Below are 15,418 nucleotides of genomic sequence, written 5' to 3' on the forward strand. Positions count from 1 at the left end.
TCTCTATGGATAGAAATTTCATGCTCTAATAAGAATATAATATTAGGGATCTATTATCGACCACCTGACCAGGACAGTGATAGTGATGATGAAATGCTAAGGGAAATTAGAGAGGCTATCAAAATTAAGAACTCAATAATAGTGGGGGATTTCAATTATCCCCATATTGACTGGGAACATTTCACTTCAGGACGAAATGCAGAGATAAAATTTCTCGATACTTTAAATGACTGCTTCATGGAGCAGCTGGTACGGGAACCCACAAGGGGAGAGGCAACTCTAGATTTAGTCCTGAGTGGAGCGCAGGAGCTCGTCCAAGAGGTAACTATAGCAGGACCGCTTGGAAATAGTGACCATAATACAATAGCATTCAACATCCCTGTGGTGGGAAGAACATCTCAACAGCCCAACACTGTAGCATTTAATTTCAAAAGGGGGAACTATGAAAAAATGAGGGGGTTAGTTAAACAGAAGTTAAAAAGTACAGTGACTAAAGTGAAATCCCTGCAAGCTGCATGGGCGCTTTTTAAAGACGCCATAATAGAGGCCCAACTTCAATGTATACCCCAAATTAAGAAACACAGTAAAAGAACTAAAAAAGAGCCACCGTGGCTTAACAACCATGTAAAAGAAGCAGTGAGAGATAAAAAGACTTCATTTAAAAAGTGGAAGTCAAATCCTAGTGAGGCAAATAGAAAGGAGCATAAACACTGCCAAATTAAGTGCAAGAATGTAATAAGAAAAGCCAAAGAGGAGTTTGAAGAACGGCTAGCCAAAAACTCCAAAGATAACAACAAAATGTTTTTTAAGTACATCAGAAGCAGGAAGCCTGCTAAACAACCAGTGGGGCCCCTTGATGGTCGAGATACAAAAGGAGCGCTTAAAGACGATAAAGTCATTGCGGAGAAACTAAATGGATTCTTTGCTTCAGTCTTCACGGCTGAGGATGTTAGGGAGATTCCCAAACCTGAGCTGGCTTTTGTAGGTGACAAATCTGAGGAACTGTCACGGATTGAAGTGTCACGAGAGGAGGTTTTGGAATGAATTGATAAACTTAACATTAACAAGTCACCGGGACCAGATGGCATTCACCCAAGAGTTCTGAAAGAACTCAAATGTGAAGTTGCGGAACTGTTAACTAAGGTTTGTAACCTGTACTTTAAATCAGCTTCTGTACCCAATGACTGGAAGTTAGCTAATGTAACGCCAATATTTAAAAAGGGCTCTAGAGGTGATCCCGGCAATTACAGACCGGTAAGTCTAACGTCTGTACCAGGCAAATTAGTCGAAACAATAGTTAAGAATAAAATTGTCCGACACATAGAAAAACAAACTGTTGAGCAATAGTCAACATGGTTTCTGTAAAGGGAAATCGTGCCTTACTAATCTATTAGAATTCTTTGAAGGGGTCAACAAACATGTGGACAAGGGGGATCCAGTGGACATAGTGTACTTAGATTTCCAGAAAGCCTTTGACAAGGTCCCTCACCAAAGGCTCTTATGTAAATTAAGCTGCCATGGGATAAAAAGGAAGGTCCTTTCATGGATTGAGAACTGGTTAAAAGACAGGGAACAAAGGGTAGGAATTAATGGTAAATTCTCAGAATGGAGAGGGGTAACTAGTGGTGTTCCCCAAGGGTCAGTCCTCGGACCGATCCTATTCAACTTATTCATAAATGATCTGGAGAAAAGGGTAAACAGTGAGGTGGCAAAGTTTGCAGATGATACTAAACTGCTAAAGATAGTTAAGACCAAAGCAGACTGTGAAGAACTTCAAAAAGATCTCACAAAACTAAGTGATTGAGCAACAAAATGGCAAATGAAATTTAATGTGGATAAATGTAAAGTAATGCACATTGGAAAAAATAACCCCAACTATACATACAATATGATGGGGGCTAATTTAGCTACAACAAGTCAGGAAAAAGATCTTGGAGTCATCGTGGATAGTTCTCTGAAAATGTCCACGCAGTGTGCAGAGGCGGTCAAAAAAGCAAACAGGATGTTAGGAATCATTAAAAAGGGGATAGAGAATAAGACTGAGAATATATTATTGCCCTTATATAAATCGATGGTACGCCCTCATCTCGAATACTGCGTACAGATGTGGTCTCCTCATCTCAAAAAAGATATACTGGCACTAGAAAAGGTTCAGAAAAGGGCAACTAAAATGATTAAGGGTTTGGAACAGGTCCCATATGAGGAGAGATTAAAGAGGCTAGGACTCTTCAGCTTGGAAAAGAGGCGACTGAGGGGGGATATGATAGAGGTGTATAAAATCATGAGTGATGTGGAGAAAGTGGATAAGGAAAAGTTATTTACTTATTCCCATAATACAAGAACTAGGGGTCATCAAATGAAATTAATAGGCAGCAGGTTTAAAACAAATAAAAGGAAGTTCTTCTTCACGCAGCGCACAGTCAACTTGTGGAACTCCTTACCTGAGGAGGTTGTGAAGGCTAGGACTATAACAGAGTTTAAAAGAGAACTGGATAAATTCATGGTGGTTAAGTCCATTAATGGCTATTAGCCAGTATAGGTAAGGAATGGTGTCCCTAGCCTCTGTCTGTCAGAGGGTGGAGATGGATGGCAGGAGAGAGATCACTTGATCATTGCCTGTTAGGTTCACTCCCTCTGGGGCACCTGGCATTGGCCACTGTGGGTAGACAGGATACTGGGCTAGATGGACCTTTGGTCTGACCCGGTACGGCCTTTCTTATGTTCTTATGTTCTTAAGAATTTGACTGCTAGAGTCTTTAGCCTGTCAGGAGGCCAGGTTCATTAACTTGAATCAACTAAGTGCAGTGAGCTGTGGGTCCCTGACACACCCTATGATTGCAGTGTAGACATACTCCTCTCTTAAGTGAGACCCTCATCATGCTATTTGCTCCCATCTGTGGTTTCAATCCTAGTACTAGGGAGCACCCCAGCCATGTGCTCAACATGCATAGGGCCAAGCCACCCTGTGCGCCTGGTCCATTCCACACCTGCACTGGGCAGCATCATAAGAACGGCCATACTGGGTCAGACCAACGATCCATCCAGCCCAGTGTCCTGTCCTCTGACAGTGGCCAATGCCAGATGCCCCAGAAGGAACAAACAGAACAGGTAATCACCAAGTGATCCATCCCCTGTCGCCCATTCCTAGCTTCTGGCATCATGACCACGGTGCAACATTTTACAGTTACGGGTGTAAAAGATCTTGGCCTGGTGGGATCAGTGAGTAAACACTGGGGCTGGTTGGGAATTTCAGTGATTATTTTGGGGGAGGGGGAGGGGAGGGAGGCAAAAAATGCCTATTTGTTGCAGCCAAAACAGTTTGTGAAATAGGTGCAGTTCCAATGCATCGCCTGACTCCAAACAAAAACAAACAAACAAAAAAAAGGGTGAAAAAAGTTCCAAAATTGTCAGAAATGTCCTACTTCAACATTTTTGAATCGGAAAGTTTTGTTTTGAGTTGAAATGACTTTTCATTTTGAAATTTTAGTCTTAAAAAAAAGGTTAAAAAAAAAACAAGGTTGAAATTGAAAAAATTGACTAAATTTGAACTTCTCTCAATGAAATGTTGCAATTCCAATTTCCAGTTGGTAAAAGTTTGACATTTTTATCCCAACTTGGAACATTTTTTTCACTCTCTCAAAGATGTTCCCGGCACAGGAAAACAGCTTCTTTCCCCGCTGTAGTTAACAGGGACAGGGTCAGCTTTCATAGATGCAGGGATTCAAGTTAGGGGGAATTGTGGGGGAAATGCATCACCCCTTCCACTACTACTACTACAAAGGGAGAACTTCTAATCCCCTCCCTGGCTTGGATAAGTGCTCCCCCCACTCCTGTACCCTCTCCTCTTGGGCTGGTGTTGTGAGAGCCCCTCCTGCTGTTTCCATTGACTTTAAAACCCTGCACTCACCCTCCCAAGTCCCCAAGAAATTTTGTTGCAAAAAGTGGCCACTCCCTTTCCCCTGCATACCCACAAAGTCCTTGCAGAGCAACTTCCCGGGGTCAAGGGAAGGTCGGTGCATACTGCAGAATTACCACTGCAGCCTGGATCCACTAACATCTTCTACCTTCTGCAGGCAGGCTCTTTTGATCATTCAACCCCTCTGGCATATGGAACATAGGCTATTTGGGGAGGTGGGGGATATAGGATGAATCCAGCCCAGACAATCCACTCTACTAGGAAAAAAAGCCATTTAAATATCCAGTCAGAGCTTGCTTGGTAGCCATCATTTCAAATTAAATATGAATTTTAGTGAGTTGCATGTCCCTTGGCCTTCAGTTATAGATTTAAATACATTAGCAGTGACAGAGCAGGAAGGTAAGGGCAGCAAGAGAGCCTCAAACAGGCACCAACCAACTAATCAATAGGCTAAACCCACTCTCCAAATGGAATACCATGGAAAGTATATGCTCAAGGATATTCAGGTCAGGAGGAAGCCCTTGCTTTCTAAAGCCCTATTGACCATAAAGCTAAACTAAGGCTTACACTTATTCAGCACCAAATCAGATGCATCACTTCTTTTAGCTTGAGATTAAGCCTTTTTTTTAATATAAACTCTTCAGCTGTCTCAACCCAGCCAATAAACATGGGTGCCTAACAACGTTGCATCCATACTTATCTCGGGGCAAATGAAGGATTGAAAGTCAGATCCTTAGCTGGTGTGAATTAGAGCTGAGCAAATAACTGATTTTAGAAAGAAAAGAAAAAAATCAGATTGGGACAAACAAGAATCTGAAATTTTTCAGTGAACTGAAAATCTATTGCAGGTCTGTTCCAGAGCTAGGATTCGAACCTGGGTCTCCCCCATTGCATGAGTACCCTAATCACCAGGCAAAAGGTTATAAAGGGGAGAGGGGAGAAGGGGTGGCAGCAGCACTAGGGTTACCATATTTCCACAATCAAAAAAGAGGACACTGGGGGGGGGGGGAGCCCCGCTCTAGCCCCGCCCCCGCCCTGCCCTGCCCCCATCCACTCCCTCCCACTTCCCACCCCGATTGCCCCCCTCAGAACCCCCAACTCCCCCTGCTCCTTGTCCCCTGACTGCCCCTTCCTGGGACCCCTGCCACTAACTGCCCCCTAGGACCCCACCCCCTATCTAAGCCTCCCTGCTTCTTGTCCTGACTGCCCCCTCCTGAGAACCCCCCACCCTAACTGCCCCCCTAGGACCCTACCTGTCCTGACTGCCACAACCCTTATCCACACCCCCACCCCATATTCACACCCCCGCCTTCAGACAGACCCCCAGGACTCCCACGCCCTATCCAACCGCTCCCCGCCCCCTGACAGGACCCCCAGAACTCCCGACCCATCCAACCCCCCCTTACTCCCTGTCCCCTGACTGCCCCCTCCAGAACCCCCTGCCCCTTCTCCACCCCCTGGCCCCCTACCGTACCGTGCAGCACGCTGGGCAGCAGGGGAGGAGAAGGAGGAGGAGGAGGGAGGAGCTCGATGTGAACAGCCCGGCAGGTGGCAATCTGAGAAGGGGGGGAGGGGAGGAGCTCTAGAGCCCGGCCGGAGGGGGAAGCGGAGGAGGGGCTCTGGCTGCCGGAGCCCCATGCGAGTGGCAGGATCCGGCCGGCTGCCCTGTCAGCCGTGCCCCGCTCTGCATGGGGGGGAAATCCGGGACATTTTTAGACATTTACAAATTCCCCCCGGACGCTATTTTTAATCAAAAAGCTGGACATGTCCGGGAGAATCCGGATGAATGGTAACCCTAAGCAGCACCAGCAGCTCTGGCCGTTTTGTGAATGGCCAGAAATGTGTGTTTCAAATTTGTGAGTAAACTATGTGCCTGAAAAATTTTACTCAAAAATGTCTATCAGCATGTGATAATTGGTATTAGATCCATAAATAATTCTGCATAATACATGACCCCAGCCTTCAAAGGGTCTAGGGGGGAAAATGGAGGCTGGAGGATTGATGGATGCGTCTATAGCAGCTATCAAAAGAGCGGAAGTGGTTTCTCTGGGATTTGTCAATGTCTCTTTACAAAGAAAGAGAAGGAACTTGGATCATCTATTTCAAACAGGAGAAATCAAAGCCCACCAGGACAAGTGACTTAGTGTACAGTGGAGAGATTTGCCTCACTCCAGACAAACATGAACCAGAGCCAATTATCCAACCTTCACACTCTCCAAGAAAAATCTTTGGAGTTTCAGATGAAGTGAGACATGGATCCAAACTATTACCCCTGCTTTGTAAATCTAAAATGGACTCCTCTATTGAAGTTGCAACTATTTAGCTAAGTACAGTGGTGGTTTCCCCATTGGGATTACCTAGAGCACTGCCCCACTAAGTAAAAACCACAAAACACAATCAGAAGGAGGCAAAAGAAATGTACCTTAATTTCAATTTCTCACAGTCACAACTTTGATAAAGGGGAGATTTTAGATTTACGAAGCAGGGGTAGTTTGGATCCAGGTCCCCTTTCTTCTGAAACACTTCAGTGTTACCAGATAAAGGACCCAAGGAAAGCCAACTGCTCCAAGACTATCAGACAACATGACGACAGATGCATTATATGGTAGATAGGTAGGTAAATGGATGCAGTGAGCATTCCATTAGAGAGCAACATAGCATCAGAAGACTTCAGGGAGGGCATCTGCACTTCAACAGCCCAGAAGCCACAGCCAAGGACTTAAAAATGTTCTCAATTAATGGGCCCTGTCCACGTAGGGTTTATTTGGATTTAACCTATACTGCAGCTGGGGGGAAAGGTTTTATCTTTGGATCTTTTACTGAATGCAGGTGGAAAATAACTCCCTTTTCAGCATGCTGGACCCATTTTGTTCTGTCCTAAAATGCACCAGCATGATGCATTTTCCACGTTACTCTTTAAAAATATTACAGAGGAACATGTTCCTAATCCCAGTTTACTGGCATTTTATGTTCTAGTGCTGTACGGATTTGCTAAACATTATATACACATCAGCTGATTCAGAGAATCCCTGCATACAAGACAGTTTCCAGATGACGAGGCTTTATAATAATAATATATGGAGATATACCTATCTCATAGAACTGGAAGGGACCCTGAAAGGTCATCGAGTCCAGCCCTCTGCCTTCACTAGCAGGACCAAGTACTGATTTTGCCCCAGATCTCTAAGTGGCCCCCTCAAGGATTGAACTCACAACCCCGGGTTTAGCAGGCCAATGCTCAAACCACTGAGCTACTTTGTAGCAGTAAGACCTGAGACTTGCACAGGAAGAAAAACATAAAGAGGAGGGATAGTTTAGAGGGATGGGATTCAGGAGATCTGGATTCAGTTCTTGGGTCCACCACAGACTGTGTGTGACCTTCCGCAAGTCACTTAGGCCCTGATTTTCTTGAGCTCAGCATCCTCAGGGTCTGGATTCTCAGAAGAGCTTAGCACCAAGATGTGCACGTAGCGTGCTGATCTCTCTGGGAAAATCTGCCCTCAGTTGTGGATGCTAAGCACTTGCTCTCTATGCTTCAGCTCCTCATCTATAATGCTCCCTTTCTTTCACATGTCTGTCCTGGCTGTTAAAACCGTAAGACCTATGGGGTAGGAACCATCCCTAATTCTGTTTGAACAGTACACAGGGCACTGGGGCCTCTACGCACCACAGTAATTAATGCAAATAATAATGTTGCCACAGTACATCCAAAAAATTGAAGTGGATATGTCTCTACTGTGTTAGATATCAAAAGCAGCACTCCACCTAAATTGATCTTTGCACTGTAACTATTTGAGAACAGCAAAAGCTTGAAATGGAAAGCAAATAAACTTACGCTCCACCAGGTACAGCACAGAGCAGGAGGGTGTCCTAAAAAGGGAAATGTAGCACAGCAGGACCCACATGTCTGAATCATTTGACGATCACCAGATCTCCGGATAGCTGTAATTCGCTGTGAATTTTTCATGCCAGAGTCAGCTATGCGCTGCGGGCATGGATCAGAATGGAAAACAAACCTGAAATATTAATGACATCTATCAGAGGGCAGGCAGAATACAGAGAAAGGAGATAACTGAGGACAGGGAATATATAAAACTTGGGAGAAATTGTTCCCTTTTTGTCCAAAGGCAGGCTAAACAACTGGTTGCAACTAGGGTTGCCAATTTTGGTTGGATGTATTCCTCGAGGTTTCATCCCAACACAGTCTTTAATTAAAGATTCATCTTTAATTGCTGGAAACTCCAGGACAATCCAGGAGGGTTGGCAACCCTAGTTGCAACTCACGTACCTGGTCCTTAGAGCGTGGTTTGCAGAGGTGCTGAGCACCCACTGCTCCTAGGGAAGTCTAAGGGAATTGCAGGTGCACAGCACATTGGTCTCTAGGAGGTGTCTCAAGTTGGACGCCACTAATAATTACAATAGCTTTGATGATCAGGCCCTATTAGCGCATAAAAAGGGCCAGATCCCTGAGTCCAGCCAAGCTGTGCTTGTTACAAGAGATAGGATCCCACCTTTCTCCCCTGATTTGCACCATGACCGAGGGTTGAACCATTCCTAACAAAGACAGATCCTGGTGCCAGGATTGTAGGATGTTCATAATCCATACATTTTACAGCTTTTATCGATCTCTGCACTGGGGGGTATGAATCCATCTGAGCCAAAACCATTGTCACTAGTACTACCCAGCCAGGCCTAACCCAATTGTGCTAGGAGCTGTACACACATTTAGTAGAGCATTTCTTGATTAAACATTTTTGTTAGAAAATGTCCATTCATTGAAAGGGTCTCTCAGGTCCACGATAGAATTTCTGGTCATGGAGAGTGAGAGAAAGACCAAGAATAGTCTATAGCCCGATGATTAAGACACTCACCTGGGATGTATGAGAGACAGTCAAGTCCCTGTGAGGACTTAAATCTGGATCACCTACATCCCTGATGAATTTCTAAAAACCAAGCTATACAGTCCCCCTCTCTCTTGCTTAGTCTCACCTTTTGGAGCTGTTCCACTTGTATAAAAATAGTTAAATATTAATTGGGCCAGAGAGAAACACACAGACTCTCCAACAGGATAGCTTGAGACTAACTCTATAGCTCACTGGTTAGGGCACTTACCTGGGAGTGGGAGACCCCAGTTTGCTTCGCTGCTCTGCCTGACATCCCAGGGAAGTATCTTAACCATTGGGCTATGGAGTCAGTCCCTCAATCCCTCCTGTTGGAGCTGTTCCATTTTGTATCAATACTTACCTATACAAAGGGGGGGTTAGGATAGAGGTCTATAAAATCATGAGTGGTGTGGAGGAAAGAATAGGGAAGTGTTATTTACTCCTTCACATAACAGGAGAACCCGGGGTGACCCAATGACATTAACAAGCAGTAGGTTTAAAACAAACAAAAGGTGGTACCTCTTCACACAACGCATAGTCAACCTGTGGAACTTGTTGCCAGGGCACGTTGTGAAGGCCAAAAGCATAATGGGGTTGAAAAAAGAATTAGGTAAGTTCATAGAGGACAGGTCCATCAATGGCTATTAGCCAAGATGGTCAGGGACATAACCCCATTCTCCGGATGCCCCTAAACAAGTGACTACCAGAAGCTGGGACTGGACAAGAGAGGACAGATCACTCTAGGATTCTGTTCATTGTCTCTGAAGCACCTGGCAATGGCCACTATCAGAAGACACGATACTGGGCTAGATGGACCAATGGTCTAACCTCGCATGGCCACACTCATGTTCTTATTCATTTGGCAAGAGAGAGGGAGGCACAGTCAGTCTCTATAGCATGAATCTGGCAGAGCAGGGACTTGAAGCTGAGTCTCTCACATCCCAGGTGAATGCTCTAAACCAGCAGTTCTCAAAATGTGGATCGCGACCCCATTTTAATGGGGTTTCCAGGGCTGGCTTAGACTTTCTGGGGGCCAGGGCTAAAGCTGAAGCCTGAGGCCAAGCTGAAGCCCAAGCCCCACTGCCCAGGCCAAAGCCCACTGCCTGGGGCTGAAGCCCTTGGGCTCAGGCTTCAGTCCCCGCTCCTGGGGTCAGGTAGTAATTTTTGTTGTTAGAAGGGGGTCACGGTGCAATGAAGTTTGAGAACCCCTGGTCTAAACCACCGCTATTCTGGGAGGTGTCTCTCTGGTTTTCCATGACAATTTTTAAAGAGGTCTAGCTTTCATTCCACATCAGAATGCAAACAAATCTGAAAACTTCTATATTTTTGAAAAAAAGATTTCTTGTTTTCTGGCCAGCCCTAATATTTAGTAACAAGACAGTCTCATGCTTACAGTCTTGGCTAATGGCATGAAACAAGAGGTGGATTAAACAAACAAGAGAGAAGAGATAACAATAACACAAGGATGCTTTTGCATAGACTATTGGTGCACACAATATAGCTTTCCATTGCTTAGCCTAAACTGGCAGACAACTCCCCCCCACACCACCCTTAAATAGGGCCTGATCCAAAACCCTTTGAAGCCAATGGGAGTCTTTCCATTGTCTTCAGTGGACTTTGGGTCAGTCCCATATATCATTACCTAGAAATGAATGCAAGCTTTAACTGGTATCATCCTGAATTTCTTCTGCCTCTCAGCTTTTTGTACTTCTGTATTTTACTCTTACTCTTCATTTACCTTGCCAGTTTCCTGCCTTAGAAGGTTAGTGTGTTTTATCCAATTGCCTCGCTTCTTGGGAATGTGGCAATCAGGGAAATATTGACTGCCCATTATTTAAAAAATGCAAACCAGCATGGATTTTTGAGAGGTATAGTCCATCTGCTGGCCCAAAGATCCCCAAGGGAAAGTGTCACATTCATATGCACCATTCAAATATCTGCAAAATATCCAGAAGCATGTAAGAGCAATATGGAGAGAATGCTGGCTTTTTAAAAGTTATTAAGGTACAGTGGTCTCCTTCATTCTAACAAGGCTACTCCTGGAGTAAGGTGCTACTCATGAGTAAGCCGCTATGCGCCATAGACTGTAGTTTATTGACATTTACCAACAAAAATCCTTCCAAGCTGAGTCAACCAGTATTAACTGCTAGCCTCATCCCCATTTCCGTTTTTACACCTGTGTTACCGCAACAAGGGAGAGTCTGCTTATCCCTCAGCCATGCTACAAGCCTGCCTTCTCGTACTTAGCACGAGGCATTCATCAGAAGTAGTTCTACATAGTGCAAGGAGCTAGCACATACCTCAGCAGGACCAGACGTGGACAAGGGCAACAAATCTGGAGGAATTTTAAAAGCCCTTTAAGTGGGAGGCAGGTGAGGGTTGCTAAAGCCAGGCGACACTAGCTGAGGATCTTGTTCTTGTTTTTAAGAAGTGAAAGATTCTGGAACATGAATCTGCGGCATGGGTTTGGTAGCATATTCTGTGCTTGTGGAATCATAGTAGACTCAGACCTGCCAAGCCAAGGGTAAATGGATCTCATTGGGGATGGGCTCAAGGTGCAAGATGTGGGTTGGGATCTGCGTTTGGATTTCAAACCTCCCCAAGGGTGAGGAAAGAATACTCTGCCTATCTACAATCAAACCACCACCACCTGCCTCTAAAGCAGGGCTCAGCAACCTTTCAGAAGTGGTGTGCCGAGTCTTCATTTAGTCACTAATTTAAGGTTTTGTGTGCCAGTAATACATTTTAACGTTTTTAGAAGGTCTCTTTCTATAAGTCTATAATATGGAACTAAACTATTGTTGTATGTAAAGTAAATAAGGTTTTTAAAATGTTTAAGAAGCTTCATTTAAAATTAAATTAAAATGCAGAGCCCCCCGGACGGGTGGCCAGGACCCGGGCAGTGAGAGTGCCACTGAAAAAACCAGCTTGCGTGCTGCCTTTGGCATGCGTGCCATAGGTTGCCTACCCCTGCTCTAAAGGATGAAGTAATTGGACTACCGCCAGAGGGAAGGATATCAGACTTAATGAACCAATGTGATAAATCCCGTGTTCCACTGTAGAGCACAAACAAATCACACTGAGACAGACAAAAGACACATACATACTGTATGCTGGTCATGTGAGCTGCACATGGAATGAAGTTGGGGGTCTTTAGTTCCTAAAAGCCGCTGAAGAACCATCTTGCATTTCCTCCTCTTCGCCACTGGATGGAGTCAGGAAACTGCACATCAGCATGTGGTTCCAAGTAGCTAGTACAAATGCAGTATAGATGCAAACACAGCAAATGTTGTCCCCTGACTGAAAAGAATTGCTGCTGTCTGTACTGATGGAATAAAAAAAAATACAGCATTATTATAACATTATTGAGAGTTCTTTTCACATTTAAAAGACTCAGCTAGATTCTCCTATACACCAGTGGTAAGCACCCTAACAGTTACACTTGCAAACCACATTGAAATGTCATCCACATCATCACACAGCAAATGTGAGCTATCAAATAAAACAGTAAATTCTATCCCCAGCCCATCAGCTCTCCCCAGAAGTCCTCCTCCCAGATAGATGGTTTCTCCAACATGCCATAAAGTTCAGGCTACTTCAGAGCCAAGGGGCTTTCCCCAGGAACATACTACCTCCAGTCACCTCTCTCTGGATCTAATTCTGCATCACTTAACTCAATTGGAACTTTGTCATTGATTTCAGTGGGTGCAGGATCAGACCTTCTTACAGGGCATAATGGAAAGCCCGTTGAAGTCAATGGAAATCTTTCTGCTGGTTTACTTGGGATGTGTATCAGGCATAGAGCAGAGATGGGGCATTGCAGAGTCTGCTGGTTATGGCAGTAGGTACGGGGAGAGAGGCCATCTCTCAAGTAGACAGGCCCCATGCCATTCAAGATTGTAGACTATATTCTATTGAGACATGAAGATACCACCTAGGCCACATTTAAAAATATAGTCATTTTTATGAACTTGAGACACATCTAGTACCTTAGCCCCTGAAAAATCAAGGACCATCGAACACAAACTTCAGGTTTCATAAATCTCAGACAGTTTAAGATTCCTATATGTACTGTATATATGTCTACACAATATATGGAATACTGCATACATAAATATTCACAGCAGATACAGAGTATACTGCATACATGTATGGAAGAAGATGAACATGACCTGATAATCTTTATTTTTGTTTGATTATACTTTGGGTCATTATTTCCTTCCCTTCATTTTTATTACACTCATTCATTTATTTTATTTCATAGAATCATAGAAGATTGGGGTTGAAAGAGACCTCAGGAGGCCATCTAGTCCAACCCCCTGCTCAAAGCAGGACCAACCCCAACTAAATCAGGGCTTTGTCAAGCCGGGCCTTACAAACCTCTAAGGATGGTGATTCCACCACTGTAACCCATTGCAGTACTTCACCACCCTCCTAAAGAAATAGTGTTTCCTAATATCCAGCCTAGACCTCCCCACTGCAACTTGAGACCATTGTTCCTTGTTTTGTCATCTGCCACCACTGAGAACAGCCGAGCTCCATCCTCTTTGGAACCCCCCTTCAGGTAGTTGAAGGCCGCTATCAAAATCGCCCCCCTCCCCCCGATTCTTCTCTTCTGCAGATTAAATAAGACCAGTTCCCTCAGCATATCCTCACAAGTCATGTGCCCCAGCCCCCTAATAATTTTTGTTGCCCTCCGCTGGACTCTCCAATTTTTCCACATCCTTTCTGTAGTGGGGGGCCCAAAACTGGATGAAATAGACTCATAGACTCAAAGACTTTAAGGTCAGAAGGGACCATTATGATCATCTAGTCTGACCTCCCGCATGATGCAGGCCACAAAAGCTGACCCACCCACTCCTGGAATAATTCTCTCCCTTGACTCACCTGTTGAAGTCCCCAAATCATGATTTAAAGACTTCAAGTCGCAGAGAATCCTCCAGCAAGCGACCCCTGCCCCATGCTGCGGAGGAAGGCGAAAAACCTCCAGGGCCTCTGCCAATCTACCCTGGAGGAAAATTCCTTCCCGACCCCAAATATGGCGATCAGCAGAACCCCGAGCATGCGGGCAAGATTCTCCAGCCAGACCCACATTGACCACTGATACTAATTACCAGTGATGGCACGTTATTGACCTATTGACTAAAATCACGTTATCCCATCAAACCATCCCCTCCATAAACTTATCAAGCTTAATCTTAAAGCCAGAGAGGTCTTTCGCCCCCACTGTTTCCCTCGGAAGGCTGTTCCAGAACTTCACCCCTCTGATGGTTAGAAACCGTCGTCTAATTTCAAGCCTAAACTTCCCGACGGCCAGTTTATATCCATTTGTTCTCGTGTCCACGTTAGTACTGAGCTGAAATAATTCCTCTCCCTCCCGGGTATTTATCCCTCTGATATATTTAAAGAGAGCAATCATATCCCCCCTCAGCCTTCTTTTGGTTAGGGTAAACAAACCGAGCTCCTCGAGTCTCCTTTCATATGACAGGTTTTCCATTCCTCGGATCATCCTAGTGGCCCTTCTCTGTACCCGTTCCAGTTTGAGTTCATCCTTTTTAAACATGGGAGACCAGAACTGCACACAGTACTCCAAATGAGGTCTCACCAGTGCCTTGTATAACGGAAGCAGCACCTCCTTATCCCTACTAGAAATACCTCACCTAATGCATCCCAAGACCGCATTAGCTTTTTTCACGGCCACGTCACATTGCCGACTCATAGTCATCCTGCGATCAACCAGGACTCCGAGGTCCTTCTCCTCCTCCGTTACTTCCAACCAATGCGTCCCCAGCTTATAACTAAAATTCTTGTTAGTCATCCCTAAATGCATCACCTTACACTTCTCATTATTAAATTTCATCCTATTACTATTACTCCAGTTTACAAGGTCATCCAAGTCTCCCTGCAGGATATCCCGATCCTTCTCCGAATTGGCAATACCTCCCAACTTTGTGTCATCCGCAAACTTTATCAGCCCACTTCTACATTCGGTTCCGAGGTCAGTAATAAATAGATTAAATAAAATCGGACCCAAAACTGAACCTTGAGGAACTCCACTGGTAACCTCCCTCCAACCTGACAGTTCACCTTTCAGTACGACCCGCTGCAGTCTCCCCTTTAACCAGTTCTTTATCCACCTCTGGATTTTCATATCGATCCCCATCTTTTCCAATTTAACCAATAATTCCTCATGCGGTACCGTATCAAACACTTTACTGAAATCGAGGTATATTAGATCCACCGCATTTCCTTTATCTAAAAAATCTGTTACTTTCTCAAAGAAGGAGATCAGGTTGGTTTGGCACAATCTGCCTTTCGTAAAACCATGTTGTAATTTGTCCCAATTGCCATTGACCTCAAGGTCCTTAACTACTTTCTCCTTCAAAATTTTTTCCAAGACCTTGCATATTACAGATGTTAAACTAACAGGCCTGTAGTTACCCGGGTCACTTTTTTCCCCCTTCTTGAAAATAGGAACCACATTGGCTATTCTCCAGTCCAACGGTACCACCCCCGAGTTTACAGATTCATTAAAAATTATCGCTAACGGGCTTGCAATTTCTCACGCCAGTTCCTTTAATATTCTCGGATGAAGATCATCCGGTCCACCCAATTTAGT

The sequence above is a fragment of the Emys orbicularis genome, chromosome 2, assembly GCF_028017835.1.
Source record: "Emys orbicularis isolate rEmyOrb1 chromosome 2, rEmyOrb1.hap1, whole genome shotgun sequence".
In the NCBI taxonomy this organism is placed as follows: domain Eukaryota; kingdom Metazoa; phylum Chordata; order Testudines; family Emydidae; genus Emys; species Emys orbicularis.